Genomic DNA, 12,135 nt, shown 5'->3' on the forward strand with positions numbered 1-12,135 from the left:
CCTGTATTTGTTCATGATCCTGCTCATGGGGGATGGAGAGGCCAGTGTCAGCTCCAGGCTCTTCCTGGGTGACCCCTGAGCTGGGAGGCCCCTTCTGTGCGAGCCATCATCCCTCCTCCCCATCTGCCTGCACCAAGCCTCTTTTTCATTTGTATGTGATGAACAGTTTAACCTCAGGTTCTAGCCTGTGTCAGCTTCTTTTGCCTGTAAGTCACTTCGCTGCATCCCCTCCCACCCCCTCCCCCCAGCCACGTGCTGCTCGCCACTCCCCCCACCTGGGCTCCTAGCCTCTTCCTAAGCAGTTGTCACTTTGAGCTGAGCCAGCTCCCCATCCGCCCCTCCCTCGGAGAGCACCCAGCGCTCATTAGCATAAACAACACCCTCATTTCCATAGACTACACAGAGGTTGCCATCTGGTCTCCTCACTGTCAGGAAGGACTGAAGTGCGGGGAGCGCCCTTTTTGTGGGGAGGGGGGGAGATGCCGCTCCCCCTCCCCTGCCTGCCTCCTCCTCCCTTAAGCGAGAGCCTTGACAGTGGGAACAGCAGGGAACCTGTCTCCCCTGGGAATGATCTTCTTTGTGGCACAGCTAGATCGAGAGCAGTAACGTGCTTGGTAGCTGAGTGACAGACACCTTAAGTGACATGTTTCGGCTCTCCTCACAGGTGTCTATTATGCGGTCGACCTGCTTAAGTGCCTTTCGAGGGAGACAGGTGCAGGGGGCGTGTAAAGAAACAGGCTGGGGGGGGGACACGGGTGTAGCCAGAGGCTCCTGGGTGATGTCATCAGACAGTAAGGGGCACAGCTGACGCCTAAGTGGAGGCGTGCAGGTGACCACCCAATGGGCATGTCTATGCAGATATGTTTATGTGATCCCAGCGCTGGGGACATGTTTAGGAATCATTCTGCTTGATGACACGCTCAAGGAAGGGTAACATAAGCAATATGTTGTGTGGGCGGCATCTCACAGGTGGTGTTGAAGACAGCACGATGGACTTGATGCTTTTAAGAAAAGACAGCCTCCCATCTGGGTCTATTCGTACAGCACAGTTTGGCGCCCTCACTGGGCTCCAGGTTTCATGCCTGGCCTGGCCTGGCCGGGCCATTAACCCACATCACTTAGCCCGAGCACATTTGACAGCTCTTGTTCCACAGTCCCAGGCAGTGAGTGGCTGGGTCCTGGGCGTCCACCTCTTCACGGGTCCTACACTATATCCCCAATCCCCCCTTCTCACCTGAAGCCAAGCTCGGGGTTTAAGTGCGGTTTCTGGACCCTTTTATATCCCTTCCACGAAGAAGTCAAACCAAGTCCTCATCAGCCTAAACTCCTTTGAAAGCTGCCTCAACATTTGGGAGAAAAAAAAAAAAAGACCAGGATTTGCCTACAGAGACTCCTCGGCCCCCTGATCCCTTCCTCTAGTCTTGGCCTTTCTGTTATGGCCGGTTCTTCCTGCAGACATCTTGTTTCTGCTTTGAAAGATAACATTTTTACTTTGGATAATCTTAAATCACGGGAAAGCAGCCAAGATAAGAGTGTCCCGGGCACTCCCACGCTGCCTTTCTCCTATCTTGGCTACCGTCTGAATCCGTACGGAAGGACGCAGCCTCATCCTGTCTGGTTCTCATCTCCGATCCAAAGCTGCCAGGTCACCGCTTTGATCCGGACCTAACCGCCTCCTCTCCTTCATCAAACCCTGAGATCTTGCTTTCGCTGTTGTTCTCTGAAAGTGGATTAAGTGGCCCAGAGCCCGCCCAGCCCCCAGCACTGACTGGCATTGATCTGCAGGCTGGATAGAGAAGGCCTTCACAGGCAACAGGGGGCCGCGGGGGTGGGGAGGAGGCCGCTCTCGTCAACAGTGGCCTGGGATCAGATCGATAAACTATTAATAACTGTAGAGTTTGTGCGCAGATAGGGGCGATGCAGTTTAGCGGCTGGAGTTTACCAACACTGACGGCATCTCCGAAGGGCGAGTAATTGTGTTTGTGAAAAGCTGGGAACAAGGGAACAGGAGGAGCAGAAACGTTGCCTTTGCCTGCTGGTCTGAACCTCATCCAGGTGAGGATAAGGGCTGGACACTGCGGCTTTTGCAGGGCGCAGGGCCCGAGGGCCACATCTGCACACAGACTTAGACCTACTGTGTGACCTGCATCTAGACCTACTATGTGAACTACATCTAGACCTACTGTATGCCCTAGCATATCAGCCTACTGTGTGCTCTGATGTTTGGACCAACTGTATGCCTTGGCATTCAGGCATACTGTGTGTCCTGGACTCTGGACCTACTGTGTGCCCTCTGATCTGTGCCTATAAATGTTCTGGAATCTAGACCAATCACGTGCCTCAGCATTTAGACCTGTGTGTCCTGCAAGGTTGAGCCTTGTGGTGGGGTAGAGATAGCTAGATACTCTATCTTTCTCTCTTTTTTAAAAGATTTATTTATTACATATGAGTACACTGGAGCTCATGCACACCAGAAGAGGGCATCAGATCCCTTTACAGATGGTTGTGAGCCACCATGTGATGCTGGAATTTGAACTCAGGACCTCTGGGAGAACTGAAAGTCAGTGCTCTTAATCGCTGAGCCATCTCTCTGGCCCCAGATACTCTGTCTCTACTTGGAGTGTCTCCCTCTTTCCTGTCCCCATGGAAAGCCTGTAACCATCATCCCTGACCCCAGCAGTTCAGTGGAGTGGCACGCTCAGGTTAAATCTGACTATTGGATTAATATGTGATTCCCAGCTCAGTCCTGGTCCTCATTTGTACCTCTTAGGAAATCATGTGACTTCTCTCAGGCTGTTTCCTCATCTGTTACACAGCTCACAAAATGATTGGGAAGACCACCAGGGCTCATCCAAGGGCACCACTTAGGGCTGATGCAGCATGAGTGTCCAGTGACATAGATCCTGGTGGTGCATAGAACTCTCAAGCTGCCTTTGCCAGGAGGGCTGCCCTGGCTGTTCATCCTCTGTGGAGACAGACCCAGATCTTTCCTCTCTGTGTCTGACCATTCATCCACACCCCCTCCCAGTCCAGGGGTGCCCTGGAAACTTCTTGGCCCCTAGCTAAGTATTCCCGAGTATCTGGACTTTCAGGTCAGCAGAAAGTTGTTAAGAACCAGGGTCTCTTGTGAACCTGGCCAGCTTGTGGTACTTGCTGAGTCTGTTTGGCCTCTCAGAGCCTCAATTTTCCTATCTGATGATTGGGTATGGCACTAATACCACATAGAATTTTAGGTCTAGAGGTGCTGGCCTTTGCAGATATCCACAGTGGAGGTTTCGAAGTGAGCTTTTCCCCAATACACTGAACCTTACTTGTAGGGCTATGACCTCTCAGTGCCCAGAAAAGGAAACTGAGGCACACAGACAAGATGTAGCATAACCCTAGTCATGATGTGAGCAGGTAGGGGCCCCGGAATGAGGCAGGTAAGGAGGCAGACGCTCTCCCTACCCCACTGTATTTGCCTTTGCTCCTCATTCCTTCCTGAGTGATTTGGCCTCCACTGGCCCTGTGTGTTTCTATTCTGAGCCTGCTACTTCCCCAGGTAACGAGAGTCATATGCTCCCCCTTCTGAAAAAAAAAAAAAAGATGACTCTGTGCTTCTCTGAATTCTTTTCAAGCTTTCAGAGCATCCAGGGGATCTCCTGTCAGGGTGCAGCAGGCTTTCAGCCCCTCTGTTCATCTCTCCTGTCCTGGCTTTGATTTGCCACGGAGAAGAGAGTGTCAGCCTCTTCCAGAATACGGGCAGTGAACTTAGGAACCTGACCAGGAAAAGGATGCAGGGTTCAACTGTGTAGCCTTGCTGGGGAACTGGGAAAGCCAGCGATGGACCTTTAAAGAGACCCAGTGAAGGAGCACGCAAATGCAGAAAATCGTGCCTGGCAGACTCTCAGCGCTTGCCCTACTTTCTCCTGCGCCATTAATTGATTAAAATTTTAAGACAAATTATTAAGCCACTGCCTCATGCTGCTCTCAGGGCTTAGTCTGTAGCCAGGAGTCAGACAGAGATGCACGCTTGAATGGAGACACTGGGCACTTGTTTTTCTGTCCTGTCTGCATAGACACCTCCCTTCTTCTCAGAAGAACTTAGCTGGAGAGTAATGAACCTGCCTCAGGAACAAGGTCATCATAAAATAAAAAATAATAATTAATAATTAATATGATTAATAATAAGCCAGTCCCACCTTGTCGCCTCTGGGGCTTTTGTAGTGTGCTAGGTGAGTTTTCCCATTGTGTAGCATGTATCCCAAGAGCCTCATCATTCTGCTGGGGTTTTCTACACTTTAAATTTTGCTACGTTAATATTTTTATCTTTAATTATGTGCACGTGTCTGTGCACAGGGATGCACAGAATTCCAGAGGCAACAAATGCCCCTAGCTGGAGATACAGGTGGTTGTGAGCCATCTAATATGGCGCCGGGAATCGAACTTGGGTCCTCCCGAAGAGGAGCATGTGCTCTTAACCACCAAGTCAATTCTCTATCTTCACTTTCTTCTGCTTTTATTATTATTGTTCATTTGTGTGTGTGTGTGTGTGTGTGTGTGTGTGTGTGTGTGTGTGTGTGTAGGGGGTGTTCACATGCATGTGGCTGCACATGCACACAGGTGTGTGTGTACGTAGAAGCTAGAGGTCAACCTTAGATACTGTCCTTTGGGAGCAGGTTCACCAGCCAGAGGGCTCCAGAGATCGTCCCATCTCTGGCCTCTCATTGCCGGGATAGCAAATGGGCACTATCATGCCTAGCTTTCTACATGGTCATCATGTTCGATCTCAGGTCCTCACAGTTACACAGCAAGTGTTTCACCAACTGGGCTGCTTCCCCATGCTTGCTGGTTTTAAGCTTTGCCCTAAGTTTTCTTGAAGTCTAACTGCTGACCTCCACGGCAGGCATATTTAACAGGTTCCGGCCTATTGAGACTATGACCACCATCAACATAATGGCCCCATGCATTGCCCTGAAGCTTCTTCATGCCTTTTTGCAATCCATCCCCCCCCCCCATGCTTAGAAGACCACAGATTTGGGGCTGGAGAGATGGCTTCATGCTTAAGAGCACTGCCGGCTTTTCCAGAGGTCCCGAGTTCAAGTCCTAGCAACTACATGGCATCTTACAACCTTGTATAATAGGATCCGATGCCCTCTTTTGGCATGCAGGCACTCACGCAGACAGAGACCTCATATTTAAACACATAAACAAACAAACAAGAAGACCAGAGATTCATTATATAGCCCTGTGGCCACAGATTCCTTTTCTGTCCCCTGGAAACACATTACCAAGGATGAGCAATCTATCAATTGTGTCTTATGGGGTCTGCAACCTTGTTGCTTTTCTGTGTTAGTTTTGCTGCTGTAAGAAAATACCTGAGACAATCACCTTAAACAAAAGTAAGGACTCACTGTTTCAGAGATTTCAGCTCATACAGTTTGGCCTTGATACTCTGGGGCCTGTGATGAAATATGGGTGACAAGGAGAAGCAGAATAGCCCAGAAAAGACAAGTGAGGAAGAAACAGGTCTCGCTCTCCCTTTTAAGGATATGCGGTAAATAACTTAAAGACCGCTCACCAGGCCCCACCTCTTAAAGCTTTGACCACTGGGCTGGAAAGATGGCTTAGTGGGTTCAAGTGCCTGTTGAGTTTGATTCCCAAACCCATGTGAAGAGCTGGATACAGTAGAGCGACATCTATAATCCCAGCACTCCTGTGGCGAGATGCGAGGTGGAGACAGGAGAGTCATTGGGAAGCTGAGGGTCAGCTAACCAGGTGTGTGCTGCACAGTGGCAGGGACCCCACAAATAGGAAAGTACGTCACTGTTGTGGAAGGAGATAACTATCTCTGAGAGATGCTCTTTGGCCTACATACATGTGCCATAGCACACACATGCACGCGCGTACACACACACACACACACACACACACACGCTCACGCTATCTCTCTCTGACACTCTATCTCTGACTCCCTCTACCCATCTACGTTAAAAAAAAAATTCCTTTAACTTGGTGTAACACCAAGCTGGGGTCGGAGCCTTTAACCTTGGAACTCCATTCTTCATTCACTTGCCATTCACTTGCGGGTGGCCTCTGTCCTCACCACCTCCTGCCTGGTCGTGGCTGAGTCACGCGCCATTGTGCGGATCTCGCTGTGAACGTCATCCCACCGTGTGGGCATCTTTATCTGTTTGCCCACTGATGGGCACTTGTGTTGCTTTAGGCTCTCACTATTAGCCATGCAGTTTCAATACATCCCTATGTATCTGCTTTCGTTTCTCCTGCGAGATCATGGGGGGACAGCATGGTTGGGTGTCCTCTAGGCCAGTGGTTCTCAACCTTCCTAACGTTGCGTGCCACCCTTAACACAGCTCCTCACATTGTGGAGACCCCCCCACCCATAAAATTATTTTTGCTGCTACTTCATAACTGTAATCTTGCTACTTTTATGAATCGTAACATAAATATTTGATGTGTAGGATGTCTGATATGCTACCCCCTGTGAATGGGTTGTTCAATCCCCAAAGGAGTCGCGATCCACAGGTTGAGAACCCCTGCTTAAAGGAATCAGATAAGTGCCTCAATGGTCTTTTGCTTTTATTTTTGCATTTAATTCTTCATCACATTTATTTATTTATTTATTTATTTATTTATTTATTTATTTATTTATTTATTGTATGTGCATGGATGTGCATAAGTATGTCAGATGACAAGCTGTGAGGGTCAGTTTTCTTTTACCATAAGCAGTTCTAGGAGGCAGAGGTTGTCCAGCTCGGCAATAAGCGCCTTTACCTGGTGAGTCAGCCTCCCCATCCTCTCAGATTTAACTCTTTTTAAAGTGTGTTATTTGTGTGTGAGTGAGTGCACACACACGTGTTGTGTCTGGGCGTGTGATCTGTGACATGTATTGGCGGTTAGGGGACAGCTTTGTGGAGTCGTTTCTCTTTTCCCCGGGGATCGAGCTCAGACAAGCACATGCGTGGGTGGGAGTGTGTTCACATGTATGTGGCTGCACACACACATGGGTGTGTGTGTGTATGTGTGAGAGAGTGTGTGAGTGTGTGTGTGTGTGTGAGTGTGTGTGAGTGTGTGTGTGAGAGAGTGTATGTGTGAGAGAGAGTATGTATGTATGTGAGTGTGTGTGAGTGTGTGTGTGAGTGTGTGTATGTGTGAGTGTGTGTGTGAGTGTGTGTGAGTGTGTGTGTGAGAGAGTGTATGTGTGAGAGAGAGTATGTATGTATGTGAGTGTGTGTGAGTGTGTGTGAGTGTGTGTGAGTGTGTAGAGGTCAAAGGTCAACTTTAGTTAATGTTCCTCAGGAGCCAGCCACTCTGTGTTTTGAGTCTGGCTCTCTCACTAGGATGTGACATTCTCCATCATTAGGTTGGCGGGTCAGTGAGCTCCGTGGATCTGCCTGTCGCTGACTCCCCATTGCTGGGATAACGAAGTGCACCATCGTGTTGAGCCAGCTCATCAGACCGAGCTCTGCCTTTCTACAGGGGCCACTCGTGAGCCTTCTAGACGCATCTCTCCTACACTACCTGTCCCGGGCAATCTGCTTGCCAGATAAGGGACTCATAGGCAGTGAGCTTTATTCCCGTGAACTCCAGTGGGCAGCAGGCGTGCGGTGTGGGTGGAAAGGCTCCTAAGCTCTGGGTGACCCTCAATGGTGGGGTATAAACTTCCCCAGCCTGAAGCCTCGGGCTGTCGCGGTACCAACCAAACAAAACAGGTTGGGAGACTGGTGGGGAGCTCTGGGTTTCTCTCTGAGATGCAAGCCAATTTCTCTGCCCCCCCTTCTCCATTCCTTGCACTAGTAGGGTATGTTCAGGGACAGACTTCTTCCTTCCTTCCCTCCATCATGAGCCTCTCCTCCGCACAGGACATCTCTTGGCTGTTCTCCCTCCTTCCTGCCACTCCCACCCCCAGCCCATCCAGCCCGCTCCACCTGCATCCTGCTGCCATGGTGATCTCCTGACCTTGAGGATGCAACCCATCCCTCCCCACACTTACAGCCTACCTACTCCAGGCTTTCTTTCTCCTAAGGATCTAGTCCAGCCTAGCTGCAAGCTCAAATCTGGCTCAGGGCCAAAAAGGAGGAAGGAGGGAACAGATGGAGGGAAGAAAATGGCGTGTGGCCTCATGTCTCTTGCCAAAATCCAGCAATCAAATGAGGAGAGTCTTCAGGACCAAACTTGGATAACGCACTCTATTTAAAAGGCATTTTGTAATTCAAACGTCTTCATTTATACTCGAGCGGCACCTCGTTGCAGGCTAGGAGTGTGGATTCAGGTAGCAATGGGTCCTCTGAGGCCGCACTTTAATGAAGAGATGAGAGCGCCTTTTCATTTGGACAGCATTGTTTGCATGGAAACCAAGCCTCTGAGGGGCCGGCAAGAGTTCTTTCTTGCAAGTAGGTTAAACACACCCCCTGCAATCTTATGAGCCGAGAGCCTGCCGGGGCTCAGCTGTCCCTCACCCCTGCTAGAAAGAGACCCAGTGTGAGGTTTTGAAGTTTGTCCAGCTCTTGAAGCCATCAGGCTGTCTCCATTGGCTGCTCTGCCCCCCTCGCCCCGCCTCTGTAGCCCCTCCCGTCCCCCTCCCGTGTGTCTCTGTCAAATACCTGTTTCCCTCTCAGTTCAGGGCCATGGCCTCTGATGCTGACACCTGCTCTGCCTGGGCAGAGCTAATAAAAATGGCCATAAAGTCTCTGGCAGCCTTGGGTGCTGTCGGGTGTTTGCTAATAAGAACTGTTTACTCCACGTAGGATAAAAAGGTGAAGTGCAGTTCCTGCCCTGTGTCTCATGGCCGTGCCTGTGCAATTGGAAGGGCTTAGCCTGGAGCTGGGAACGGTTTAACCAGTGGTCCAGATGTGCGCCTGCTCAGCCAGCCCCAGCTGTTCCCTGTCCCCAGCTGTCTTCTTAGCCTCTTAGCTTCCTCTCAGAGGCAACCTCACAGTCCCTCTCTGTGTCCCTGGGAGACAGACTAGTTACTGGTGGGAGAATTAGGCCCTAGGGAGGACAGCAGGAAAGGGTGCTTACAACTTGGCTGGGGGGGTGCCCTCCTCAGTGGAAGACCCCAGGTGTGTGCTGGATGCATGGCTTAACCCTAGGCAAGCACAGAAATCCCCCAGGGAGCCTGCCACTCAAGGGTGGGCTACGGCATCTCTCGGGTTCTGGATAGGGTGGGGCGGGGCAGCTGAGGCTGCAGCTGGCCAGTGAACATACCCAGAGTCTCTTGTTCTTGGCTTTCCCTGAGATCTGAGACTATCCTTCTGTTGAAGTTTGCCCACAAAACAGGCCAGGTGGTTCCTATCTATGGGTTTCTCCAACCCCCAAATGGGAAGGTGGGACTTGGATATGCATGGACCATAGCAGGTGTCAATGGACAGAATTAAATGACAGATGTCATAGCCCTTCAGGGTCCTCAGCCATGAGAGCTGTCAGAAAGCTAATCATACACACACACACACACACACACACACACACACACACACACACACACTCCCTCCTCTATTCTGCTCTCTGGAGCCTCTCTCTTCCCAGCTACCTCTGCTAGCTTCATGCCTCCCTGACTTTCATTCCCCCTGGAGATGGACTTACACTCAAGCCTAGTTTAGAACCGGACTCTGGACTCAGGCCAAGGGCAGAGTGTCTCATCAAACTTGAAAGCCACCTGAAGTGGTAATACTTGAGTCACCCTCCACCACAGTGTGGGCGCATCCCTGAGACACTTGGCAACCAAGAGGGAAGGTGAACCCCCAGGAGACAGGACAGAACAGTCTAGAATTAAAAATGACGGCCTTATACCTGTGCACACCTCTTGTGATGCATTCAGATTTTCTCTTTCAGAAAGCCCTCTGCAAGAGCCCACGGGAGAAGGGTGGATGAAGGTGACTTGGAAGTGGTGGTGAAGATGGAGGAAGAGGCTGACCCAGGAGTTGAGAAGACGTCTCAGTGGTAAAGTGTTTGCCTTGCAAGAGCCTAAGTTCAACTTCCACCCCAGAACCCAGAACCCATGTGAAAAAGCAGTGCATATTGGGGAGCACTTGCTATGGTGGGGAGTACCTTGCCATGGTGGGGAGCACTTGCCATGGTGGGGAGCACCTTGCATATTGGGGAGCACTTGCCATGGTGGGGAGCACCTTGCATATTGGGGAGCACTTGCCATGGTGAGGAGCACTTGTAATCCCAACACGAGGGAGACAGAGACAAGAGGATTCTAATCTAATAGATGAGCTCCATAAAGGCCCACGAGAGACCCTCTCAAAGCACAATATACGGCATTAAGGAACAATCCTTGAGATTGACCTCTGGCCTCCACACACACAGAGCCTGTCCCTTGTGCAAAGGCACCTCCCCTACAGTCATGTGAATACAGGGATGCAAATAGTTTCGTTCCTTCCCTACCAGGCTGCTCACTACAGCCTGCTTATCTTACCGGGGTGACCATCTAAGTCCTAGAGGGTCCCTGGCTTGCCCAGTTTCCGCAGAAAGTCCTCAGGTCCAGCATGCCAGAATGGCTGGCCACCTCACATTTAACAGACAAGAACACTGAGGAGAGGGGTGTGACACTGACCAGCAGCAGCCAAAGAGAGGATGGGTCCAGCCACAGGGCCCAGCAGAAGAGCAAGCCCTGCAGGTGTTTGAGGAAGGATCACCTGATAAAGTGTCAGGAAGCACTCCCATAGGAGTGGATGTGTGGTGGCACTCAGGGCCCCGTGGCAACGGTTGCTGTGAGCAGAAGTCTATGTGAGACAGGCTTCCGCGATCCAATTGAAATGGTGTTCTTGTCATACACAGGCTAGCGAGGTTGGGTCTATTTTCTCCCCCAACCCCTTCACAAAGGCAAAGCATCCCTTTGAACCGTTGTTGGGGGGATATCAGCCCTCTGTCTAGCCATTCCCCTGCAGGAGAGAAGGAAAGGCTCTCTCTCCAGCCCCAGCCACTGAAGGTGGTCTTTTTGTTTCTTTTTGTTTGTTTGTTTTGTTTTGTTTTTGAAACAAAGTAGCAAAGAAAACAAAGTCACTGGCACCGCAAAGGAATTGGGGGTAGAAACCCACACCTGTAGTCTCAGCTGCTCAGGGGGCTGAGGCAGAAAGTTCTCAGGAACACCCCCCCCCAGCCCAGTAATTAAAAGAGATCTCCATGTTAAAATAAAAGCTGAGGCTGGAGTGGGTGCCTTTCCAATTCCAGGGCCAGGGAGACAGATCCTTGGGGCTGACTTGCCAGCCAGGCTAACTTATTCACTGAAACCCAGGCTAGTGAGAGACTCTGTCAGTGTCGGACAGTTAGATCTCTGGCATCATTCACACCCTACCCAAAGATGCAGCCGCTACACACACACACACACACACACACACACACACACACACACACACACACACACACACACACACACGGGCATAGAAAACAACTCCCTGGCTCTGGGAACGTCAAGGAAGGTGGACAACTGATATGCAGGAGGGTCAGATGATCGGAGGAGGGTCAGGTGCTGCTGTGAGGCTTTTTCATGGGGGTGAAGGTAGTCATTGATGTTTAGGGGAATTGGGTGGGCTTGATAGAAGGTATCACAAAGAATACCTTTTGTTAGTGATCGGGCCTTGGAGACAGCCAATGACTCGCGTGGTAGATTTTCTGCCATAATCAGTTTAGTTAATGTGACCTCTGGGAGCAAACAGAGGCTACCGCTTTCCCATTTGTCGGGTCTGATCTTCGGACAGACAGGAACAACGGAGCGGAGTCTGCTTCCACAATGGCCACTCTGAGTTCTGACCAGACCTGTGGCATCCAGCTGGGGCATTAAGAAATATAGGGATTATACCCCAACATGGCGCCTGGCTGGGCACAAGTTGGGTCTAACTCCAGGTGCCTGTGGTAGGCTGTCCTGGGACCTGAGGCACTCCTGCTGGGGACCCAGGGATTGATTATCTGACGAGGGTGGAGGGAGGAGGGGGAAAGATGAGCAGGTGTTCAGGTTTAATAAAAGCCTAGCCCCGTGGGGACCTGGGTACCACTTTGCTTTCTCTTCCTCTTTTCTCCCCTTTCCTGGCGGAGGCTGTGCAAGCTCCTTTCCCAGGTCCTTTAAAAGCCACCAGTGTAATTTTCATGCCTTTGAAACAGAAAAGGGTTTCTAGCCGCTCTGTGGGTTCCACA

At 50.7% G+C, this 12,135-nt stretch overlaps 1 protein-coding gene across 2 annotated transcripts in view; it reads right to left on the bottom strand.

The window, feature by feature from the left end:
• The window catches only part of Igsf21 (immunoglobin superfamily, member 21), a 224,638-nt gene that overhangs the window by 42,702 nt on the left and 169,801 nt on the right, over window positions 1-12,135 (bottom strand).

Source organism: Rattus norvegicus, chromosome 5 (genome assembly GCF_021556685.1).
Source record: "Rattus norvegicus strain SHRSP/BbbUtx chromosome 5, alternate assembly SHRSP_T2T, whole genome shotgun sequence".
Taxonomy (NCBI): Eukaryota; Metazoa; Chordata; class Mammalia; order Rodentia; family Muridae; genus Rattus; species Rattus norvegicus.